At 46.0% G+C, this 26,093-nt stretch overlaps 1 protein-coding gene across 2 annotated transcripts in view; it reads right to left on the reverse strand.

Moving 5' to 3' along the window:
- The window catches only part of PRR5L (proline rich 5 like), an 80,450-nt gene extending 62,829 nt beyond the window's left edge, over nucleotides 1-17,621 (reverse strand). For both annotated transcript variants that reach the window (XR_009009188.1, XM_007181084.3), the window contains exon 1: nucleotides 17,417-17,621. The gene's annotated coding sequence lies outside the window, so the exon portion shown is untranslated. The remainder of the gene's footprint in view (nucleotides 1-17,416) is intronic.
- Nucleotides 17,622-26,093: the final 8,472 nt, after the last annotated feature.

The raw sequence follows: 26,093 nt of genomic DNA on the forward strand, positions 1-26,093 counted from the left end.
AAGTTTTGCAGGGCCAGCTGCAGCGTCAGGAGAAGGAGGAACCGAGGTGCCTCCTTCTAAGGAAACACGCTGCTCTGGTCAGAAGGGGAGTGAGGCTGCTAGACGGGCACTGAGGCCGTCCATCCAGAGGGTGCGGGCGCTGCTAACACTGTCTGCAGACAATGGGCACAGTGACAGTGAACTTGTAAAGCCAGGAGCCAAAAAAGCAATGACTCGGCCCACCTCTCACATTTTTCTAAAGGAAAGCAGACTTGTGTCCCATTTTCTTTTACAATCTCCTGCCCTTCGACCCATTCTCAGACTGAGCAAATAGTGACTAAACTTTACCAGTAAATGCTGGGGAAGTTGTAACAAGCCCGCTCAGTTTCAGAGGGTCTCAATACTTCCACAAGTGCCCCTGGAAGGTGGAAAGATCTGTGCAAATCAATGAGTGAGGCAAGGAAGTCATACAACCCCAGAAGCCCCTTGGGAAGCCTGAAACTAGCTAGCTTTGGGATTTGATTTGCCCGGTAAAGGTCACACTACTAAGAGAGGCTCTGTTTCACCACCCTTCTTTAAATGGGCCTGCTAAGTGCAATTCGTCTGTGTAATTACGGGCTATTAACTCCTTTTATGAGCATCCTAAACTCCAGGTGATGCAGTTGCCGCCCACTCAGGGGCACTTGTACAGGGAAGTAGAAAGGTGAGCAGAACGGATCAATCAGGTGTTCAGCTTCCGGCTTCCTGTTGAAACACCACTTCTCCAGGAGGCCGGGCGACACGGAGGATCCCAGGGTGGGCTCCTGTCCCCACCCCGGCCCCGCCCGACTTCTCAGTTAGCGCCCCCCACCAGGCCGCCTGCTCCAAGCCGTGTGTGCGTCCAGCAAGATGCATGGGCAGACCCATGCCACCCTCAGATACAGACAATCCAAAGCTGTCTGGGTCTCTACCATTCTCACTTGTGGACGGAGCCAAGAGGACGCCCCAGAGCACGCAGAGGAAGCTGCTGGGCGTGGTGGCAAGAGTGGTCTAAAGGGAAAAGCTGACACACCCTGCATCCACCTGCTACGGTGCTGGCTCCTCAGACGTGGGTTTGTCCTGACCTAAATAGGACAGATCGGAAAGTGACAAGACGGATGGGGCTTTGGGGTGAAGCCAGTCCAGGCCCCCATTTACAGGTGACAAAAGTGAGGCCCAGAGGAGCAGGGAAACGTCCAATGTGTCTGAGGTAGGAGAGAGCCAGGACTGGCTAGAACTCAGGTCCCCTGCCTCCCACCTAGGCCATCTGTAAACTCCTTGAAGATGGGCATCGGGACTTACCTCTGTTACCTCAAGCCTAAGCACAGTGCTCAAGATAAAAAAGAAGGACAGGACAGCAGCTAATAAGGCACCACTGCCTGCCTGACGTGATGACAAGCACTGTCACGGTAGGGAAGCTTAATCCTCATAAAACCCCATCTGAAGATCAGAGAAGTTAAGGAACCGGCCAGTTAAGTCACACAGCTAATAAGCGGCAAATCGCCGACTGACAAATGGCCTCATTCTACAGCTCATTCCCACTTTGCCAGGCTCCCAAACGCAGCCAGAAAATCAGCATCGAAACTACCAAGTTAGTCAGGAACATCTAGTCACAAGATTTCTTATCAAAGTTCAAATCTCACGCCCAGGAGATAAACAGGCATAAGGAACTCTAAGACCACGTTTGATGCCGACAAGAGGAGAACGAGGAGAGAAAATGAAAAGAGAAAGCGTGACTGCCTTAGTTAGACACCCCACTCCTTACTCCCTGCGTGACCCTGGCAAGTTTCTTGACCTCCCTGAGGCTCCACTTCCCCCTGCACGACATGAGCTTGCTAGCACGACAACCTCAGGGTTGAATGAGGATAAAATGAGTACATATTTGTAAAGCACTTAGAGAGGACAGCACATGGCAAAGAGCAAATGCTTCGTAAGTGCTTGTTAAATAAATAAAATAACTTGCTGTTATTTCTAAATCTCCAAGCAATGACAGCCGTAGACACAGAGCAACACTTCCTCTAGCTTATGGCAACCTCACAAGCATCTGGAAAATACTCCACTTGGGAGCAGGCCAGGCCTCTGACCTCCCATGGTGGTCACAGCGCATTAGGGCCTTTGGTAACTCACGATGCTATTTATTGAGGCATGATGCCTCTCAACTCCTTTCCTGCAGCGTTCTTTCCGGGCTGCAGCGGGGGCGGGTGTTGGTCACAGAGTGAAGCAAGCTAAGAATTACCAGCCCTTTGGCCCAGCAGTTCCACTTCTAAGAATGCACCCTACAGACACAGTCACATGTCCCCAAAGACTGGCAGATATGCTCATTCCTTGCAGTAACAAAAAACTGGAAACTACCGAAATATCCACCCAAAGGGGACAGGTTAAATCAAGTATGGTACCCCCTAAATGGAAGAGTTAACATACCATTAAAATTAATGCGAATGCCTGTAGTTCTGAAGGAGGAGTGGTCACTAGAAGCTTTGGAATCAGACAAACCCTGGCATCAATGCTCATTCTGCCACTCACTGACTGTATGAGGCAGAAAAACCGGCCCCCAAAGATATATTCACTTTTTAGTTCTTAGAACCTGTGACTATTACCTCGGGTGGCAAAAGGTGTGATTAGGTCAAGGACCTTGAGAGAAGGAGCTTAGCCCGGATTATCCAGGTGGGCCCATAAATACAATGACATGTATCCTGATAAGAGGAATGCAGGAGACTGGAGACAGAAGAGGAGAAGACACAGATACACACAGAAGATGTGAAGATGGAGTCAGAGACTGGAGAGATACAGCCACAAGCCAAGGAATGCTGGCAGCCAACAGAGGAAGCTGAGAGAGGAAAGAAATAGATTCTCCCAATGCAGCTAGAAGTGGGTATACTGGGAAAAAGAGAAAAAGAGATTCACCGCTAGAGCCTCTGGAAGGAGTGTGACCCTGTGACACATTGATTCTGGACTTTTGACTCCAGAACTGTGAGAGAATACATTTCTGATGTTTGAAGCCACCAAGGTTGTGGGAATTTGTTAGTGCAGCCAACAAAAAGAGAATATACTCACTCTGTGTCCCTGGACCACTCTAAACTGCAGTCTCTACCTCTAAAACATGGGAACTTGGAGAGTTGTGGTGCTGATGAGAAAGATTATCTACGAGGTGCTTGGCATGGCTCCTGGAACTATGCAGGTGCTACCACAGGTGCAGTGGAGGTTCAGAGCAAAGGGGCCAGAGCCAGGCCCCATGTCACCACTTCCAGCCAAGGCAGGCGATTTAGGATTGGTGGGGGGCTGGATGAGATGATTCAAGTAAGGCTTAAAATAGTCTTGGTATGCACCAAGTGCTTGATATATGCTACCTATTGTTTATTTTTATTACTGCCACCATCACTACTGTATTAGCCTGTTCAGTCTGCTATAACCAAATACCACAGATGGGATGGTTAAAGCAACAGAAATTTAGTTTCTTGCAGTTCAGAAGATACACGTTCAAGATCAAGGCATCAGCAAGGTTGGTTTCTCCTGAGGCCTCTCTCCTTGGCTTGCAGATGGCCACCTTCTCCCTGTGTCCTCACGTGGCCTTTCCTCTGTGTATGTGCATCCCCGGGTGTCTCTTGGTGTGTCCAAATCTTCTCTTCTTATGAGGACACCAGTCAGATTGGATTAGGGCCCACCCTAACAAGCTCATTTTAACTCAATCACCTCTGTAAAGGCCCTATCTCCAAATACAGTCACATTCGAAGGTACTAGGGGCTAGGTCTCAACATATGAATTTGGGGGGGGACACACTTCAGCTACAACCACCACCATCATCATTGTCACCACCACAAAACCTTCTTTGCCTAAAGTCTCTGAGTTACAGAAGCCACAGCGTCTCAGTAGATATTCCCTTGTGAAGGACCGATGAGGTTAACATTTAGAAAAATGTGCTTCTAAGATGGTTTAAGGGGTTAAGTTTTGGGTGCTGGAAGCGTTCACTTCAGTAATCTGGAAAGCCGGGGTCCTGTGTCCATGAAGCGTGAGGCAGTTAGAGGGTTACTGGGTGCTGTCACTGGCCTTGCTCTCCCAGGCTCACTGCACAGGGGTCTCTTTGGAAACCTCTGCACTCACGATCCAGAATGTGTTTCTTGGAGAAAAAGAATGTGGTTTCTTGCCTTCTCCTCCCAGCTTCCAGGGCCAGGGCACGGAGAGGGGGGTGCAGCTTACGGGCCAGGCCAGTGGGCAGAAGGTGGTACACTCAGTGGAAAATGCAAATGAATTCTACTAAGGCTCCAACCCTCAACTCTGAAAAGGGAAGTAGGACCATGGCACAACTTAAAATAAAGAAGTGGGTGGCTTACAGTGACTCTGAAGCTTCCAGGAAAAAGCCACTCTGAGTGTAAATAACAAAGAAGTCAAAGAAAACTGGGTACTCAGTCTGATGTGTACGCCCAGAAAATGGAAAACGAGGAGAAACCAGTTCCCAGGGAAACCAGACAGAAAGCCCATCTGACACATCCGCCCCCCCACCCCACCCCGCCCAGGAGACCTTGCAGGCAGGAAGCCCAGCGTGGAGCTCCTTCCCTGGGACACAAACACAGAAATGAAGAGGCAACGTCCTTAAGCAGCCTCAGGATTTAGATACTGTCATTCAACTTCACCCATCCATTCTCTAACTGTGGCCAGAGAGATCTTTATAATGATGAGAGCGGAGAATGATAGCACATTCGCTGAGAGCGAAGTAAGGTGCAGGCACTTGACATGTATTATCTCGGTGTTTCTAAAATAAATTTAGGGGATCTTGTCCAAAAACCTTTAATGATATAGATTAGAACAGAAAATATCAGAGTGCACTGCATTTGGGAGAAGCGTGTATATTACACATGTACTCGTACTGAGTCTAAATGTACCAGTATTTCCTACTGTCTGTAACATTCAAAATGTTTGGAAAGCCCTGTGTGCCATCGCCATCCCCATCTTACAGAGAAGGAAATGGAGGTGCTGCTTAGGACAAGAATCCAATAGCCCAGTGCCTGTGTTGCTTATGGCTGATGTTGCTTCAATGACTTCAAAGGCTCCCCACAGGTCTTAGAATAAATCCCCAAACCCCAACCTCACACTCTCACCTCCCTTCACTCTGCACGCCAGCTCACTGACTTTCCTTCATTTCCTCTAATACCACCCACTCCTTCCTGCCCCAGGACCTTTGCACATGCTGTGCCCTCTGTGTGAAATACTTCCCACTCACTTCTCCAGGCTCAAACCTGCACACCCTTTATTGTCTAAACTTCCTTTGCTCAGAAAGGCCCTCCTTCCCCTCCCCCATGATCAGGTCACATCACCCCATAGAGTGTCCTCCTCACCTCCTTTGTTGTCATATCACAATCTACCTCAATAAATCACTACAGAATTATTTCTTATTGTTTTTATGAGGTCCATAAGGTCAGGGACTATGTCTATCTTGTTCTCAGGTGCATCCCCAGAGCTTGGTATAGTGCAGGAATTCCACAGATATTTGATGAATGAGCGAATGAACCAGCCCCCTGAGAGGTACTATTGCTGGGAGACACAGAAACTATAAGCAAGTGTCAGCTGAGGATACCGACACCTCACATTACATACGGCTTTACTGTATGAAAACATCCTGGTATTGAAATCTGACAAACCTGGGTTCAAATCCAGCCTCTACAATTTATTAACTGGGTGACCTGGATAAATGGCTCAACCTCTCTGAATCTCAGTTTCCTCATCTGTCAAATGACTGTGATACTTCCCTCGATGTTGTTAACATTAAATGAGACAGCCCAGACCATGGGCTGGCCCATAGTAGGGGTCCCCCAAATTGTAGCTAGCATTAAAGTTTTTATAGAACACTGCTCTTCACGAAGCCCTCATAGGTCCCAAAAGGTGACACCCAGCCATGGTGTGGGGCAACAGGCACTCTCACGCCCTGCTGGAGGGACAGCAGTCTGGGGCAACTGCTATGGAGGGAAATTTCACAAGGTCTACCAAAATAACAACGGCTGTACCCTCAGACACAGCAAGTCTACTCCCAGTAATGTTATTCCAGGCATGTCAAGTGGCTTATGGAACCAGGGATTTTACTAGAGCCTTCTTCATAAAAGCAATGGGTTGGGAAGACCCTAAATGCTCAGCAACAGAGGACTGACTATGTCAACTATGGTATCCCATACTCTGGAATCTAAGAAAGAAGGGGAGAGCCAGGGATGCTCTCCAGGGGACACTCTGAGTGAAGCGTGTTGAAAAGCTAAACATAGAATCATTTGTATATTAGGCTCCCATCTACATAAAAAAGATGAAAAAGAGTATTTGCATACTTCATTGCATGAGCATAAAGTATCTCTGATAAGGACAAACCAGGAACTGGTAACACAGGTTTTCCCCAGGAAAGGAGCTGAGTGGTAGGGATACAATGGGAAACACTTTTCTCTATAAACCCTTTTGTACCTTTTGAATTTTGAAACATGAAGATGTATTACTTATTCAAATAAATAAGTAAAAACAACAGTGACCGCCTCCTACTTCCCTCCATCCTCCAAAAGTAAAAATCAATAGAGGTTATATGATTTGTTCAAAGTCACTCAGCTATCGGGGGAAGTCAGGATTCAAACTTGGCTCCTGATCCCAAGCAGCCCTCTATCTATAACTATCCATTCACTCATTCATTCAACGCAAATTTATTTATTCAGCACACTTACTCTATAAAAGGAGCTGCCTTGTTAGGGATACATGGGCCAGAAAATAAACCCTGGTAAGAAACGAAGATGAAAGGAAGAACCAATTTCTTTCCGTCTTTGCATCATGCATCACAAACAAGCCCAAAGGGCTGAGTCTGGAACATCCCAGAGAGTGGGCAGGACCAACCCAGGCTAAAGGAGCCAGCCATTGCTCAATCCAATCTGGTTTTTGCCATCTCAGTATAAAAGCCCAGCAGTCCCAGATCTGAATTTTCTAAGAAAAGCCCTGAATCCAGACTTTTTAAAATGTTGAAATCACTTGATATGTAAGTATTGGCAACTAATTCACCAGGCTGACTAACACTTTGGGGGCCTCACATATAGGTTGGTGACCTTTATTTTCTCCCATCGTAGCTATGACCACCAAACCTTCTCACACCTTTTACCCAAGCCTAATGGGGGTGTAACGTAAGCCAGCACTACCCAGCCACTGTGGCCTTGGGTAAGTCACTTCCCTTCCCTAGATCTATTGACTTCTCAGCTAATTAAGAGTGTGGCTTTGCTGATGGCCATGATAACCTCTCAGCATCACCAGCCATGCATTCAGTCCCTACCCTGTAAGCCACACGAAACTGGGTGCCTCTGACAGACTTGGAGGGGGATCAGACCCTGACACGGTGCGTACGCAGAACCAGCCCTCAGCCGATGTATCAGCTCCCACCTGCCACATCATCTAGTTGACCAGCCTCTTTACCAACCAGTTCTCTCTCTTATCTCACTCTTACCCCATCATCGATTCCTCGGTAGAGCCACAAGCAACCCCCCACCTCCATATCACATACACACCCAGGTATACTCTTCACCAGGGAGAGCCAGCAGCACCTGGGATTTCAGTAAAAGAAACACACACCAAACAGAACCCTCTAAGTCAACCTAGGAAACCAGATTTGAACTCCCCAGCCTCTGCCCATGGGATGGAAACCAAGTCAGAAGTGGGTTTTTAAGAGCAGTGGGACCATTTTGCAAATCAATTGCCTACCACGCCGATTTTACTATTGCTGTTGCTCCTAAGAATATACTAACCATCCTCAGAGGCTGGTCGTGACGGTGGGATGGTGCCGAGCCTCTACGGGCATCTATCGCCTTAGTTCATTTCCACCCTAAACCAACCCCCAGGAAGCAGGTTTTGTTATTCCCGTTTTGCAGAGGAAGAAACTGAAGCCTGGGAATTAACTTGCCCAAGGTCAGAAGACTATTAAGTGGGGCCAAAAGTCAAATCCTACCTGATTCCAGGGCCTGAACTCCCAACCCTCTGTTTTAACAACATTCCTGTCTGCCACACAGTCACCACCCATGGCTTCCCTTCTCAACCATCACCAACAGCTTCTTACCAGGTTCAGGCAGCCTTATGCTCTGTCCCTTACAGGAAGGAAGCTTCGTTTCTTCATGGTACCTTCAAGCGAGCTGAAGTCATTGTGTTTACTTGTTCACTGTCTGACCGGCCCTGAGAACACGTAAGTTCCTTAAAGACCTGTAAGACCTTGCTTGTCTCGTCCACTGCTGTATCCCACTATGAGCACAGTGCTGGGCACATAAAAGGTGCCCAGTAAATAATTTTGAATGATGGGATGAAATGTGGACTTCCGAGCCAGCAGAAAGAGCAGCCCTCCCATTTCTGGGGGACCAGAAAAATGCCCTTCCTTCTGCGTGAACTGGGGTCCGCCTAAGCATTATTGGACCTGGGTCACGCGGGCACAGAGTCCTGGGTCTGCATGCTGGTCAGTGGATCCTACAAACACAGCAGAGGAAGGAGACTGCTGCAGAGCACAGCACGCTTGTTGGGATTAAGGACCAAACTTCGCAACTTGGAGGAGACAAAAGACAGCCGAGAGACAGACACTCCCACAAACAAGAAAATGTTAAAGGTCAAGTTTGGACTATGGAAAAGGCTCAACAGGAAGAATGAGGCAACTTTCTCAGCACTCCGCTGGAAACCAAGTGCAGACAGAAGAGTCTGGGAATCTGAATTTGTGCAAGAGTAAATATCGGCACAAACAGGATGCAAGCGCATGTTTCTCTCTGTTTCAAAGTGTTGGCTAAATGTCCACAGGACTCAGAGCACTGACACTTCAGATCCATCTAGAAGTAATTATTTCATCCCATCATCATCACCACCCAGGCCTGCAAACCACAGTATAATCACCAGAAAAATCCCCTCCTGTGATACAAGTCAAGCAAAACCGTGGGGAGCAACCACACATCTTATCTACTCCTCTATAAGCCCCAGTTTGAGGAGGGAGTTTCTTGGAGTGCAGATTGTTTGGGTGTGGCCTATAAATGCCATCCAGAGCAACTCTGCAGTGCCTCCCAGATGATAAAACAAAAGGCTAGACACCAGCAGTAGCCGAGACCGACCGTGATGTCAGCAATTGCATTGCTGACATGGAACATACATAAATCCCTGGGGGGTGACAGAGCGGTCAAAAGCTACTGTCTGGCAGCCAACAAGAGTTTTCAGTGTGGGGAAATGTGCTCTAGATTAACATGTGCGATTTATTAAAAATTAGCTTCACTCTCCCGTTGCAGAAACAGGATGGAGTGCTTTTTCGTAAGAAAAGGAGATGAAGGGGAAGGGCACTTCTTCCTATGTCATGGGGCCAAGTGTAAACAGCACTGGATAGAGAGAGTCAGAAGCCTGAAGGGGCTCTTGGGATCTGATCATTTCAGGGAGGTCATGAGTTCGATTCAAGTTCATGCACCACCACATGTTAGAAGGTCCACTGTGTGCCAGGATCTAAGTAGAGAAAGCCATACGGGGCAAAGAAGAATAAAGTATCTGCCCCCAGGGGGCTCAGGGGCTCGCAGGAAATACTCAGAAGTAATGTTATAAATGCAAGTCGGCACCGAGGGCTGTAACTGAAGATGGACAGTTGAGACAAGATTGACGCAGAAAGGTTAAATCACCTTCTCCAGTTACAAAGTAAAGTTAATGAAAAGTCAACCGAAAATACATGCTCTCCATTTTCTTGTCTGTTTCTCTAAAGAATATGGGCGCTGGACACTGGAAAGGAAATTTGGGGAAGGAAAAGCAAGCTTTCATAGGTAAAGCTCAACGAGTATCCTTTTTTTTTTCATCTGTGACAGGAAAGGATGGGACAAAATATCGCATTTTAATAAATAGCTAGTGAGCACCCACTACCCAGGATGCAAAGATGAGCCAGATGTTGTCCTACCAGTAATAAAGAAAAGAGAAAAAAGGAATAGTAATTTGGTCACGATGAAAGAAAAACACAGGAAGGCCTAAAGCTGAGATGGCAAACTCAGTGTCTACAGAGGCCAAGGCAGAAAACACAACCATGCTTAGAAGGCCAGGTGGGGACCATACCAAACTAAAGAGAACATTCAGTCTTCTTTTTGTTTTTTTAAAGAAAAGCTGGAAACCTGTGTTTATATGTCAAATCTCCCAATTTTTAAATACTGGAAAAAATAATCATTTTTTTTTCAAAACACGACTCAAACCAAATGAGACATTTCTGATGCCAAAGTTTGGCTCCCAGGCTGCCAGTTTTTGACTGCAGAAAAAGACGCACAGCTCCTAACTGCCAGCGCCGGAGGAATAATGAGGGAAAAGTGTGGAGGTCACTTAGGCAGACCTGTGGGAAGATGAATCCAGTCCTGGGAAAAATAAATAAAGTAATTGAACAAATAAAATAAAACTCCAGGGGCCTGTGGTATAACACTCACCACTGACGTCTGCACAGCACTTTATACAGTCAGCCTTACATATCTGTGGGTTCTGAGCCCTTGGGTACAGAGGGCCAAATGTAAAGAACTTGAGCATCCTTGGATTTTGGTATAGGGAAGTGGGGAGAGGTCCTGGAACCAGTGCCCTGCAGATACTGAGGGATGACTGTAGTTTCTAAAGCTCATTTTCATGTCATGTCAGTTGATCTTCCCAACAACCCTCAGAAGTAGGCATCATTATGACCTCTATTTTAGAAGTGAAGAGTTTCTGGTTTGGAGGCCAGAGGAGCTGGCCCACAGCTATGGAAGGATAATAGCACCAGGACTCAAGTCTGGGACTAGTACTTTTCCAGAATTTAAGAGAACTCCAGACTATTGTATTTTCTAGACATCTTCCAGGTGATTCTGATGTACAACCAGGATTGATAACACTGTTGTAGGGAGAACCAATGTTCTCAACCAGGGGTGATTTTGCCTCCCTCTCCTCCTGCAGGAGACATTCAGCAATGTCTGGAGGTATTTTTTGGCTGCCATACTGGGGAGGTGTGAAGGGTACTACAGGCATCTAGCAGGTAGAGGTCAGGGATGCTGTTAAACTTCCTCCAATGCACAGGACAGCTTCCCACAACAAAGAATTGTCCAGCCCCAAGTATCAATAGGGCCAAGGTTGAGAGACCCTGGTCCAGACTCTAGTGCCTGGCTACTTAACCAGCAACCTGAGAATCAGCGGAATCAGCATCACCCGGGAGCTTGTTAGTCATTCAGGCCCCAACCCAGACCCACTGAATCAGGTTCTGTGGCTTAACAAGATCCCCGGGTGATTCGTATGCACTTGGAGAAGAACTGCTCTAGACCACACATCCTTGGCCATCACAGAATTTTAGAATAGGAAGGAACCTTCGCGGAAGACCAATCTCATTATTTTGTAGACAGGAACACTGAGCAACTGGCCCAGGGTCAGACAGCTTGCCCACAGCAGAGTCGGGATCAGACTCCAGATCTCAAATCCCTGACCTGTGTTGTCTCCAAGATGCCAGTTAGGACCAATGCGTGCCCTCTTTGAACAACTCTCCCCTCTGCAAAGTTGATTCTAACCTTTGGGGGTGTCTTGGGGGCTTTTCTGAAGCCTGAAAGGAATCGATTATCCTGTTGGTCAAGTTTTTTTTTTTTTAATTATCTCAGAACACTGCAAAGGATTACCATGTTCACCCACTACTTTTGCCTCCAGATATTTTACAATGAAAGTGGCCATACAGCTGCACGGTGGTGGACCCCAGCGGCCAGCAAGCTGTAGTGGAGTTCTCCAGAATGACAGTAGCAGCTGACGTGGTCTCCCCCAAAGACATCTGGGGAATGATGCTGAACCCGTTCCAGAGGAGTATTTAGAGTTCAACAGCAAGCGTAAAAGGGTTTACACGGAGGATTTACGCAGCTGAGGTCACGAGCAGGTTGTAACAGGGTTTGAGGCAGCTTAGTTCAGAATAATACAGACACACATCAGAGCCCTTGCTGGATTTTTGCCCCCAGTCCTTGGGAAGAAGAGGAAAACAAATTCCTTCACGTATTCTCCCAGGCTCAGCTTAAATGGACATATACTCTAGTTCCTGAATGGCCAAGGGAGCCCCTAAGTGTCCTCTTAATCCTAGTATTTGCTAGAAACCTAACCGCTGTCACAGATGCCTTCAACAAAACACAGAACTCGTCCTGTGTCCAAAAGAACCAGCAAAGTTGAAGGAAGTTCTGTAAGAAATGAGAGAAGCAAGAAACTGGAGGTGTTGCTGGTGTTTGGCGATCATCTAAAGTGAAAGCAGAACACTGATGAGTGCCTGAGAGAAATCTCATATTTACACCCTAAAATTGAGGTGAGGGAAAGAGAATGAAAGTTTAGAGGGAAATACATGCTTTTTGTAACATATGATTATATGCAAAATAAATCGTACAAATAATTATGAGAGGCTGTTTGGGCAGTGGCAGGGGTAGATGTTGACCTGGCTTTTCCATAGGCCATGGTCAAGAGGGAGAGAGATCTTTTGGTGCGTTCCACTGCTCTCCAGAACCCTTCTGGGCACAGTTCACCGTAAGCACAGCAGGGCTGGGAAGAGGGGGTGGCGAGTGAGGCATCTCTCTCAGGGCCATGCTCTTGATGCCTCGCTCGCCTCACCTTAGTCCCAGCCCCAAAGAACATGCACCACCCACTTTGATAAAGAACACTCATAATTTTGACTCAGAGCTTCCACACAGAGTAAAGGTGGCTGATTTTCATTCTAACCCTAACTTTTTACTACAGAGAAAAATAAGCGAGCCATACTCCACCCTGAAAGCCTAACATAGGTGTCTCTACATTTCTGACAAAGAACTCGGTTAACTGACTCGCTCTCCAGCCAGCCAGAGCCGGCTGAACCTGGCTATGAGCTTCTGCTTTTTAACCAAGCCAGTATATAATAATATCATTTATTATCCTCTTACAGAAATGTAATATTTTTTAAAGGGAGGAGGCAGAGAATGTCCTCCACACATTTGAAGAATATATAAAAAGCCCCCAAACTTCCAGAATATGTTAAAGCTGCAACTATCAGAGGGCCAAAAAAAAAAGAGAAAGAAAGAAAAAAAGTCAGCTTAAATTTAATAGACCGTTTAAATTCATAGTTGATGGTAATTAGAGAGCCAGCAGTATTTCTTTAAGCGGCTGCTAGACAGAGCTTAATCCAATTTAGATAATCACTAACCTTTGCTTTTTTTTTTTTTCTTCCTCTTTCTCTCTCTCGCCTCTAAATGAAATCCAAGGATTGATCTACAAAGGCCATAAACTGGCAAAACGTAAGAAAAGAATAAAGAGAGAGATTGGGCGACTGTTACCTCAAAGAGCCAAGTCCAATTAAAATGGAAACAGGTCTCACGGACTCCCTAATTTACATCAACTATAACCTGGGGTTTCCAACAAGTCCTCTTCACAACAGAAGCCATGCCAAGGGAGGTGGCAGTACTTCCTCCCCCATTTTCCCCTCTCAGCACCTTGTCGGGCAGGCTAATTGCCAGGTCTTGCCCAGCAATGTGACAGCCATCCCCAGCCAGACCAATGCCAGTAATTCTTAAATTCACAATACCTTCTGGGCCTCTCTCCTTCTTCCATGGGATAACTACTGTCAGAATTATCCAGACTGTCCCTTCAGTTCCTCCATTGTTCACCCAACTCCTGTGCCCTCATTTTAGTGCTACCACACTGCTCTGATCCAGAAACTTCCAGAAACTTCCATGTGAACAAGTAGGACCTTCTTGAGTACTTGGGACCCTGGGTTCTTCATGGAAGGCCTTCAAGGGTAGATATCAAAATGAACTAGAAAGAACAAGGGGCTTTAGTTAATAGCTGTGTGACATCAGGAAAGTAATTAACCTCTCTGAGCCTTCATTTTCACATCTTAAAATAGAGAAAAGAATAGCTACCTGCACAGTTGTTGGGAGGTTCAGATAACATTACCATGGCTGGACCTGGCTCACAGTTACTGCCCAGTAAATAAGTTGGCTCATTTAACTGTACAAGTTTCAAGGTAAACCTTGCCTTGGATCTCCAGCCCCTGACAAAAGCGTAAATAACTCAAGTTCACCTCTGATGCCCCATTATTGCCTTGCATCATCTATGCTCCCAACCTCCTTCTTAGCTCCAAAGGGGACTCTTCCCTTGTAAAACAGTACCTTCTGCTTAACAGGGTACCACCGTCTCTGTTCCAAAATTACTAACCTCATACCCCATACGAAGCCCACAAAATATTTTATTCCCAATTTTCAGCAACTGAAATATTAATTCCCACTGACTTGTTCACAAATGATACTTTCTATAAGCATTGCTTTTAGCAAGCATTTACATTTTGCACATACAGAGGCAACTCTAAGGAATAAACTTTCAATGATGAATGCTAAACACAGTAGGGATCTTTCATAGGGCCTCACACTCTATTTCTCAAATCAATTCTGTATTGGTCTAGCTCTGCAAAAAAAGATGAACATGAAAAAGGCTACAATTCAAGAAAGATTTCAGTATATTTTACCTTGTACAAGGGTAATACAAAAGGAATGACCACAGCGGATTATATACATGCACACCTACAAATTCCCTAAGACAGAGAAATCATTAAGAAATCCACAGGGCTTCCCTGGTGGTGCAGTTGCTGAGAATCCGCCTGCCAATGCAGGGGACACGGGTTCGAGCCCTGGTCTGGGAAGATCCCACATGCCACAGAGCAACTGGGCCCGTGAGCCACAACTACTGAGCCTGTGCGTCCGGATCCTGTGCTCCACAACAAGAGAGGCCGCAATAGTGAGAGGCCCGCGCACCGCAATGAAGAGTGACCCCCGCTCGCCGCAACTGGAGAAAGCCCTTGCACAGAAACGAAGACCCAACACAGCCAAAAATAAATAAATATATTTAAAAAAAAAAAATCCACAAAGCCCTTACTGATTTCAATTTTCTACAGATGAATGGTTTAAATGTTGCACATACATTGTCGATGAATGAATTGAAGATTATGACATTAGCTCTGGATTTCCAGCATGAAATTTTCAGATAGCAGTGTGATAGTTTTCTAAAGACAAGACTGGGATTATTTTTTTTCAGTTATTGAACCACTCTGTGATATTATGTGACATTTAAAGAAAAAAGCCACCAAGTTAATCAACTATAAGATGATCTAATTAACAACGGAGGCCCTGAAAGGAAAGACATCTCCAGAACAGGCTGGCACTACAAGGCTGGAGTAACAGATCTGGAACCCATTCTCAGCTCCACCCCTGTGTGTGTCGCTTTGGACAAATTACTGAAGTTCTCTAAGCCTCAGTGGGCTTACCTATGTAATGGGGATATGATAGTACCTATTTCACCATTGTTCTGGTGCAAATTACATAATATTATCAGAGTCTGTTAGTGCAGAGTTTAAGACATTATTAAGACCACAAGAGGCACTTGCCCTCTCCCCTTTTTTAAAATAAAGGGAACATTTTTGTAATGTTCAAACACAGACCATTATTGAAATTTCACCCATTGAAATAAATACACATCCATGACCCTCTGGATCTGAAAGAAACGAGGTCTCCTCATTGAGAAATAATTTTGTCTAAACTAAGCCCTTGAGAAAGAACCCAGTCAAACAAGTCTATTTCTAATGCCTTTCTTTTTTACACTACTAATGGTTCTGGCTGTTAGAAGCTTCAGTAAAATACTGAAAGGACAATGGTTGGAGCTGAAAAAACCAAAGACAACTTTGTGGACTGACCAAGCATTGTTTCCCTTATCTGCTACACTCTACAAAAACACTCTGAACAGCACCCTTGGTCAGATTCTTGGGCTGAATGCAACCAGAGAAGACCGGCCAGCCAGGTTCCACAGAGAGGAGGGCTGCACTTTCCTCAGTCGTACTAGGAACCTCATGTGTGAGGTTTAAAATGTGGCTGAATTAGTTTCTGCAAGTTCCACCTCTCCTCCTGACCCGCTTGCTGCTTCATGCTGTCAGTAACAGCGCCTTCCAGCCAGAGAGCAATTTACCAGAGCACAGCACCGTGAAATACTGCAGCATGTAGGCCAGTGAAATGTCATGACTGCACCCACGGTGGTCACTAAAGGGAAGTAAAAAGGGCAGTCTCTGAGGCTTGATCAGCGAGCAGCCTTTGATGGGGGAGGGGCAGGGGATGGAGACAATCTGGAGTTGGCGTCCTTGACTGCTTTGGTCCTTTGCAATGGGTCATTTGGATTTGCACGTATCGTCTGGGCAACAGGTCCAGAACTCTGCCCCAGCAGGGATGCCCGGAGACTCCGGCCCAGAACTATTTCCAAGCGGGTCTCCGGAGCAGACCTGCCGCTGAGCCGCCTCGCGTGAGCCTTCCGTCTTGTGGGGCGCATCGCAGTAATTGAAACCTTGCACTCCGCAGACTGTAGTGCGTCTATAAATACTCACCGCCTTACCGCTGACAAACAAAACGCGGGCTCCCGGCACCGCGGGGGAAGAGGCGGTGGCATGTGACCAAAGGCAGGTGGGTAGAACAAGGGGAAAACCCTGTTGCCAACCACAGAGGCACCCCACAGCCGATTCCTGAAGCACGGTTTGCAAGTAACACAACCTGGTCTGCCCTCGGACGGCCGTCCCTCGGAAAAGGGGCGGAAGACTGGGGACAAGAGGGTGCCGGCTGCAGGGGCGGAGGCTCCAGGGCGCCCCCTGTGCGCGCAAGGAGCTCTGCGCGCGCACAGTAGGCGCACAGGGGAAAGCCTCTCCAAAAGGAGGTCTGGCGGGAAAGGTGAAGCAGAAAGGGGATGCCGCCGGCGAGCAGAGCCGCCCGCCCTGCCGGGTCTCCGCAAGCTGCGCCCGGGCCCGCCCCAGTCGGCAGAGCGCGCACGTCCAGCGGCGCTCGGGACAAAGCGGCTCACTTCTCTGGCCTCCCCTCCCACGCCTCTCTCCGGAAAAAGGGGGAATGGCAGGAAAAGATGGGGTGTTTCGGGGCGCCGAATCGCCCGCGCCCGAGTAGGGGCAGCTCTTTAGATTTGCCCCTCAGGCCAAAGAGGAGAACGAGAAAGACCGACAAGCAAACTTTCTTTTTCGATCTCCTGGCACAGCCTGGGTCCCAGGATCGGCGGCGTCCCGCGTTCCACCCCACAGCGGTCCCTCGCCTACCCTAAGGTGCGGACGCTGGGCGCCTTTCCCGCCCCCCACCCCGCGCCCCCCATGGTGGTCGCGAGCCCCTTCCTCTATACCCGCCTGCAGCGTCCGATCGGAGAATCCTTAACCACGCGGGGGCCCCCACCCGGTTGCCCCCAAATGTAACGCTTTTCCCCAAGGCCCCTCCCCGTGCCCCGCCGGATTGTGCCCGGTGTGCCCGGCGATTTTGTTCTCAATCTCGTGCCACTGCTGAGCCTAAGACTCCAGCCCCTCCTGAGTCACCTCGAGTCACGCACACCCGCAGCTCGCCTCCGCCCCAGACTCCGCGCGCCCAGGGAAAAGTTTCCGGTCTTCCCGGGAAAGTTTTCTCACCCGAGAGCAGTGAGCGACCTGGATGGCTCTCGCCGCCGCGCTCCGCTCAGCCGCCTTCTCTACCTCCTCTCCCGGCTCTGCCCTCCGCGGGGTCCGGTCAAGACTCAAGTCCTCTCCGGCGCGAGTCCACAAACGCGGCGGCAGCGGAGCTCCCGGAGCCGAGCTGGTGACACGTTTCCCTCCTCTCTCATCTTACGACCTCCTCCTCCCCCCCTCCTCTTCCTCCTCCTCCCACTTTTCCTGTCCTGTGCTCATCGCTTCAGTTTCTCTCCAACAGCCCCCATCCCAGCCCCACCTCACCCCCTCCCACTGCTCCTCCCCAACAGCAACTCTCACCTTGCTAGGGAGGGGGACAGGGGAAAGGGGGCGCCTGCGCTTAGATCCAGTTCAACAATTTCAGGAAATCCAACGCTTTAACTTGAAAAGCTGGGGAGGATGCAACAGGTCATGGGAGCTTGGCTCTGCTTTCCCCTCGCACAAGACGAGACCCCCCCACCTACCTCCACCCCTACGAAGAGAAACTCTACCAAGAAGCCAAGGGAGTGACTCTAGGGCGCACTAGAGGACTAGAGCCTGGGGCTTTTGTCGTGGCTTTAAGGAGCAGTCCTGAGGCTGATTCCAGGAGAAGTTGTTTTAAGTGCATCAATGAACATATAATTCCAGTGAAGTCTCTCCCTTAGATTTGCAAAACTCTCTTAAAATTCCCCACTTCTCTTTCCAACTGAAGGTTTAGTGAATTGGAGGGTCCTTCAGAGTTTGAAACAGCAGAAAACCAACCAATCCCCAAATTAAAAACAATGAAAAGTTATTTTCAAAACTTTTTTTTTTGCAGGTGTTAAGAATTTGATGCAGCTGTTTTCAGGACTCACTGGCTTGCATAATTTCACCCTATGGCTGAGCAGGAAATACTTTACAAATGCTGCCCCGTTCACACATCACACTTAGGCTTTGAAACCACAGTGACATTTGCTGAAAAAAGATGTCTTTTTATGTCAAAACTGAGAAAAAAAAATTCATGTTTATTTTGATCACTGTGACCTTACAAAACCGATGTAAGGGTGGCTGGTCAGAGTGAGCCCAAGGAGGGTTTCATGAAGCTCTGGGTGCCCCCGCCTTGTCCAGTGATATCAGATAAAGCTAAAGTATTCTCAACAAACCCCAGGACGATGAAGAGACTTTAAGCCTCATCCCAGGAATCACAGACAATGAAAGGCACTGGACAAAGCACGTGCCTGGGAAAGAAACAATTGAGAGGGCAGTGGTCAACGAGGAGACTTGGGAGATGCATTGAAAAGCAGCTGTGTTGAGCGTTTGAGAGCCAAAGCCTGGAGCCAGAAGGTCAAGGTTAGTCAACCACCATCTCTTACTTAGTTGCATGATATTAGCCAACTTAACCGCTACCCCTTAGTGTGCTCTTATGAAAATGGGGATAAAAGTAGTAGCTAGCTCAGGGTTTAATGGAGGATTTAATGAATTTCATAGAGAGAAAGTGCTTAGAATCTCTGCTGGGATTCAACAGATACTAAGCTATTATTATTACTATTATTATCCTGCAGGTCTGGGAAGTGGAAAGGGAATCTTTGTTCAATGAGGCCTACCCTATTCAGTCTATTTAAAATTGTAGCTCACTCCTCCCTCCCAATCCCCTTCATTCAACTCTACTCTTTCTTTTTTCCATGGTATCTATCACCTTGTAACATTTTATGTGATTTACTTTTTAAAAACATTTATTGTCTCTCCCACCACCTCTTGCTTCTGCGCTAGAACATCAGCTCTACAAGAACGTGGATTTGCTCTGATATTACTCAAGATCCTAGGAGAGTTCCTGGCATATAGTATCTCCCCAGTAAACATCGTATGAAAGAATACGTGAATAGATTTCATTTAGCAAATTTATGCTATGCTGACTGCGTGTGGTGGGTTGGGCTCTGTGCAATAAGAAAAAACTTAATCACCAGGCTATCCGAGGATAAACATGGCTCCCTTTACACTCCCTGTAAAGAGAAGTATTCACAGTATAGGCGATGCCAGCTTGGTGGGGACGCCATAAAAGAATATTCAGGGATTGGAAGGGAGGTTTAAAGAGGTTAAACTCTCTTCTAACCCTAAGGGTTGCTAATTTTGTGAACAGAATTTTCTTAAAATAAGAAGGAGCCAACATTTTGGTGCAAATCAGAGCTTTGCTCTAAGGACCATTAATACCAATATATTATACTTGTCACCACCCACATTTTTACCAAAATTCTAACTAAATATCAGTGGAACATTGCTTTTTCTTATTAAGAAATAGAATTTTGTTAGAAGAAACCAATACAGATCATGCTACTTAAATATTCATTTATGGAGGAGGAAATTCTAGTTCTTTATTAGATATATCAGGTACACAGCTTACCATGGCTACAGCCTCTGAAATGGAAGTTGGCCCAATCAAGGTTCCTGCTGAAAGGCTAGGCCTTAGGCAGCCCCAGTGGGCACTGACCCAAATGCAGCCAAACTCTGTGATAAACTCCTCTGAGAAACTCTGGCCTGAAAAGGTACATTGGGCCAATCAGATTCCATTTCAGGAATGTGAAAACACACACACACACATGTACCTAGTATCCAGAACAAAAGCTGAAAGGTCATGACTTTATCTGAACTCTAGTTTCTAAAAACTGTCTATAGACTAACTAGATATATATTAGATGTATACTGTTTGAACCCCGTGGTGTCAACATTTTCTAAATTACTTGCCAACATGTAAAAAGCAGCAAACTTCATGCAAAAATGTGGATTTTCAGCTTGCCTTGAAAACTCTGGATGACCTGGCATTGTCCGTGGTGCAGGCCCGCACGGCCACAATTAGCTGGTGCGACGGTGCTTCTTTCCTGTTAAACAGGGCATGCACTTTCCAGTTTGCCACAAGCCCAGCCACTCCCTACTCTCTACTTCTCTTGTTCCCAGCCTGCTTCACCCACTTCCCTGCCACCCAGATGCAGCTAGAAAAGGGATGCTGGCATATAGTTGGAGGGGCGGGGGTGGGGGAGGGGGGCAGAGGTCTGAGTCAGCAGAAATTATGTAAGAGGATGGCATTGGTTCAAACCATTTTTCTCCCAGCAAGAGAACCCCTTTATAAACAAACTTTGCATGGAATTGCAGAATTTGAATACTACTGAGGTGAAGGAAGCTATGGGGTAGGTAGGGAGGCAAGTGGGCACAGGGGGCAGCAGAGGCCCTCACTAGGGCTGCCTTGGGATCAAAGCCGCCATCCAGTTCTTGCGCTTCCAGAGGTCTGTTGTTCCTGCTTTTCCTTTGTTCCCATGACAATGCCTACCCCTCCCAATCCATTACTCATTTCTACCCCCCAAAGCCTAATCAGACCACGTTTAGGAAGGGTTAGATGACGTGTCTAAAATTATACACAAACAAGGAAGGACAGAGCAGGGACCCTTAATGCCAATTCAGGACTCTTGTTCTATACTATACTCCCTCTTGGTCTGATTAACTGCTTTCCTCTCTAAATAATAATTAAAATTACTTCAATTTGCAGAAGCATAGCATGTAGTAGCTTAAGGGTCTGGTATATAATAGGTATGAAATAAATATCTGCTGAATTTAGGTGTTTAAGCTCTGATCTCCAGTTCAGACCTCCTTCCATGACACCTCACGGTCTCATATCGTATCATAAAAGTATTCCAATGAAGAAAAAAATCATCAGATCATTCCATAAGTTTTCTCCTTTTTATAAATAGAAAACTGGAGGCCCAGAAAATCCAAGATCCTTTGCTAATGGCTGGTACAGAGCTTGTGAGGAGCACAGGTAGGTGCCCAGGCATACGCAGTTTCGAACACATAGTTTTTCAGGACCTTGGAGCTCAGGTCATAAAATAAGTTAATGTAGTTACTCATGATAAATGCCAATCTAGATACAGAACTTGCATAAGCCCTCAATATATGTCCACAGCATTGCACCATCCATAAAAACAGGACCATTTGAAAAATAAGCTCAGCATCTGATCTAACACTGGGGTATAAAATCAGTGACCTTTGGTATAGCAGGAGGACTTAACACACAAATGAAAACTCTTGCTCTCCTTCTGCCCTCTTTTTAACTTCCACAGTAAGAAAAACTGAGAACCTTGAAGTTTGTTTTCGGGAAGAATTTTGGATGATACAAAAAAAAAATTGTTTTTGTTCGTTTCATTCTTTGTTTGATAGCAATGGGCTGTTTCTGGTATGTTGGGGTTTTTTCTATCAATTTTATCTTTTAGTATTGGGAAGTGCCTCTCCATTCTAAAGGGATTGGTATTTAATTCAGTCTGAATGTGTTTTGAGAATAACTTGAATGAGCAAATCTTAAAAGTGAAAAGAACTTTAGCAATCCTACGTGAATTTTCCCCAGATAATCCAGATATCAATTATTCCTTCCCACAATTCCAAGTCAGTCAGTTGGTCGACAAACATTGAACCATCACTTATTGGTGTCAGGTACTGGGGATGCCACAGTGAGCAAAAAAGACAAAGTCCCTGCCATCAAGAGGCAGAAAACAAACAATAAACGTGGAAACGAACACATAAAGGTAATTTCACATAATTTCAGGTACTGATCTGTGCTATGATGAGGATAAAATGGGGTATTAGAGTGATTGGAGGGAAGAAGAGAAATGCTTTATCTTTGGTTATCATGGATGGTCTCTCAGAGAAGGTAGCTCTGGAGTTGAGATTTAAATGATGACAAGAGGCAGCCATAGGAACAGAAGAATGTTCCAAACAGAAGGAAAGGTCAGTGTAGAGGCCTTGAGTCAAGAAGAAGCCTATCAAGTTAGAGGGATAAAAAGAAGGGCAGTATGGTTGAAGCCTAGCAAACAGGTCCAAGAAATAGATCAGGGTCAGATCATATGGGACCTGGTAAGTCATGGTAAGAGTTGGGTCACAGTGGGAAGTTATTGGAGGGTTTAGGTAGGAAGTAATGTGATCTGATTTCTGTATTAGAGAGATCCCTCTGGCTGATATGTGGTTCATAAACTAGGAAAAGGACAAAAGTGAGGGCTGGCAGTCCCTTAAAGGAGGTGGCCACCGTAGACCAAAGGAGAGATGATGATGCTTGAATTAGTTTGAAGCAATAATGTTTGTAAAACATTATAGAATTAAAGATGATGAGACTTTCTGATAGATTGGATGTGTGACGTAAAGACAACCATCATGGGTGGCACTTCCATTTCTTTGAGCAATGGGGTGGATAGTGGTACCATTTACTGAGATGGCAAGGACAGGATGGAGAGTGAAGTTAGAAGGAGAATTAGTAGTTCTGCTTTAGCCATGTTATGTTTGAAATGCCTGAAGTGAGAGCCAAGCAGAGATGTTAAAGAGACATTGGAGTATATGAGATGGCATTGAGGGCTGGAGAGAGAAATAGGAGACCTTTCAGCGTACATAGAAGGTACAGAAAACCAAGGAACTAGGTATGATGCCTTGGACAGTATGACTGGAGAAGAGAAGCCGGGAAGAATAGAGGAGTCTAGTGAAAGAGGAGGAACCAGCAGAATAGAAAGAAATGAGTTGCTAATGAGACAGGGAAATCCAAGGGAGTGTGATATAGAAGCTTCGAGAAGATATTCCAAGAAGGAAGGATTGATCAAGTATGTCCAGTGCTGTCAAAAGGTCGAGTAAAATGAAAACAGAGAATAACATTTCTTTGGCAAAATGTAGGTCATTGGTGACCTTGATAAGGGTCCTTTCAAGGGAGCGGTATGGAAGGAAATTCCATCAGAGTGGGCTGAGAAGAGAAAGAGAATTGAAGAAATGGAGACAGGGAATACTAACAACTTTTTCAAAGAGTTTTGCTATGAAGGGGAGCAGAGAAATGGGGCTGTACCTGGAGGGTGAACGGTCAAAAGATAGTCTGCTGGTTTGATTGATGGTTTATTTTTAAATGGGTGATAGATAGCAAGGCATGTTTTAAAGGCTGACGAGAATTATCCAGTAGAGAGGGAAATTGATTTATATCCCTACACACATTTTGGTGGGAGGGGATAGGGAAATAAATGCTCTTGTTGAACACATTCTCCAAACGTGGCACCATTTAAACACATTTTAAATGCAATAAATTGACATGTTGAGACTATGACGAAAAGATGTTAGAGGAAACCATGTGGAAGTAAGATACTGACGTGCACAGGGAAGGTTCTCACATCAGAGCTTCTGCATTTCACAGCTGCAAAAAACATCAGTCACTTAGACCACAGTGCGAATGGTATCTTTTAGAAGTTGTGCAATATGAAGACTTAACCTTAAGATTGTTTGGGCTAGATCCTCTACCAACCAACCATTGGTGCAGACCCAGGCCCAAATTTTCTTTGCAGATTTAAGAATCTGACTACATACATCAACCCACTCACCACTGGCACCTCCACAGATGCTGTCATTGTATTGCCCGATGCACCTCTCAGAAGGTCTTTTGCATCCAGAGGCAATGGAATACATTCATGGTAAACCATATACCCCAGTTTTCATGTCACAGTGTAAAATCTGCACACACCCAATCCATCTCTGCACCTTCAGGCAGAACTGAATTGGAAAAATTCCAAATAATCAAAGTTGTTCCAAACATATTTTTTTATTTTCCTCCATCATTGTAGCAGGCATTTGAGAATGCCTGCCCAGACCATACTCCCTTCTCTAAGAACCATCACACTCAGATTCTGCAGAATCGGGCAGCAGATCATCCTGTGAGTTGTGACAGGTGACTGGTCCTGGGAGCAGGCAGATGAGCAGTGCCTATGAGACTGCCCTCTAAAAATTCAAACTAAGGTGCCCAGATACCATATAAGTCAGCTTCATACCTCGCACAGCAGGAGCTGGCTCCATGTGCCCCTGGCTTCCTGGAAATGCTCACACCACTCTATGCCTTCAACATGAGAAGCCAGGGCTCAAGGTCACCATTAATCCTCCAGACTGTCATCACCACATTTGGTCTTTCCATTCCCATTTCTGACCTGTCTCCCAGCCCTTCCCCATTCCCCAAAAGCTTCTGTTGTGTGCTCTGGAACCCGTAGTCCATCATCAGCAAAATCCCCTTTATGTTCAACTTCTCTGAACATTTCATTAGCCTTTATGCCATAACCTTGTAGTTCTCAAGCATTTTGGTCTCAGGGCACTCAAAAAAGTATTCAGGACCCCCCAAAAAAACTTTCGTTTGTGTGTGTTATATCTGTCAATACTTACTGGATTTGAAACACAACATTTAAATTAACTTATTAATTTAAAATAACTATAGTAAAACCATCACGTATTTTATGAAAAATAACTTTACATATATGTATCTTTTTAAGTCACAGGAAGAATGACATTGTTTTACATTTCTGCAGATCTCTTTAACTTCCAGCTTAATGGAAGACAGCTGGATTCTTCTATCCACTTCTGCATTCAATCTGTTGTGTTATCACACATCACGTAGCCTCTGGAAAATTCCACTGTAGACTTGTGAGAGAATGAGAGCAAAAAGGCAAATAATATCTTAGTGTTACTATGAAAATAGTTGTTGACTTATGGATCTCTGACAGGGTCTTGGGGACTCCCTGGGGTTCCTGAACTACACTTTGAGAATCACTATTGTAAATGAACACTGGTTCTCCCCTGAGGGCCTTCCATCCTCCAAAGTCCTCTCAAATGGCGGTGTTTTTTCTCCCGCACTCCTTGTATCACTGAATTTTGAGGGAGAGTAGTTGTTTTCCTTGTTCCTTATGCCACTTCCAGACCATAGTCCCTCCCTGAAAATCCCATCAAACCATCAGATTATTCTACCCACTTTCCCTCCTTGTTGTGGTCATTGCAGTCTCTTGGGTTATCCTTCTCTTTCCTTGAAGCTTTAACTCCCAGTTCAAGGTCACTCTCTTAGGTATTGCTCTTGGTGCTTTCAATGTCCATTCAATGTCCATTGAAGAATTATCTTGGTGATTTCAATATCCATAGATAGAATCCTTCCAATATCCTCAACGCTCAGTTCCTTGACCCCTGCTCCAATGACCTTGTCCTTCACTCTACCGCAGCCACTCACTCTCTTGGTCAGCCTTGACCTTGTCATTTCCTATTGCTTGCCACTCTCTCCCACTCTCTAACTTTCCACTTCTCTCCCTCTAGTTCCCTGACTCCCATAATTCTTCAACTCCCTGGGATATACTACCTTTTCATGGCTCTCAACCCCTCAGGTCCTCACTTCCCTCCTCATTCAGCTTAGATTCCATTATTATATTAACTTCTTCACATACACCCTAGACTCCCTTGCCCCTTTCTCATTGCATGGCTTTGCTAAGCCAAGGTTGTTCAATCCAATTCTCCTCTACTCAGTGCCTACATCAGTATAAACATAGCTGGAGAAATACAGGCAACCGTGTGTTCACACCCACCACCTTCCTGGGCCCCTACTGCCACTCTGCACCCGCACCAAATGTCTCTAGTCTTTTCACGCTTCTGCTGTCTCCCACATTCCAAAGTTTTCTTCCTCATCCTCACTCTCAGATGAGAACCTTCATTCCTTCTTTGCATGATAATATAAGAACATCTAATAGCAATTTCAATAATGCTTTGGACTGAATGATTGTGTCCCCCCAAATTCATATGTTGAACCTCTAGTTTCCAATGTGATGGTATTTGGAGGTGGGGCCTTTGGGAGTTAATTAAGGTTAAATGAGGTCATGAC

The sequence above is a fragment of the Balaenoptera acutorostrata genome, chromosome 9, assembly GCF_949987535.1.
Source record: "Balaenoptera acutorostrata chromosome 9, mBalAcu1.1, whole genome shotgun sequence".
Lineage (NCBI taxonomy): Eukaryota > Metazoa > Chordata > Mammalia > Artiodactyla > Balaenopteridae > Balaenoptera > Balaenoptera acutorostrata.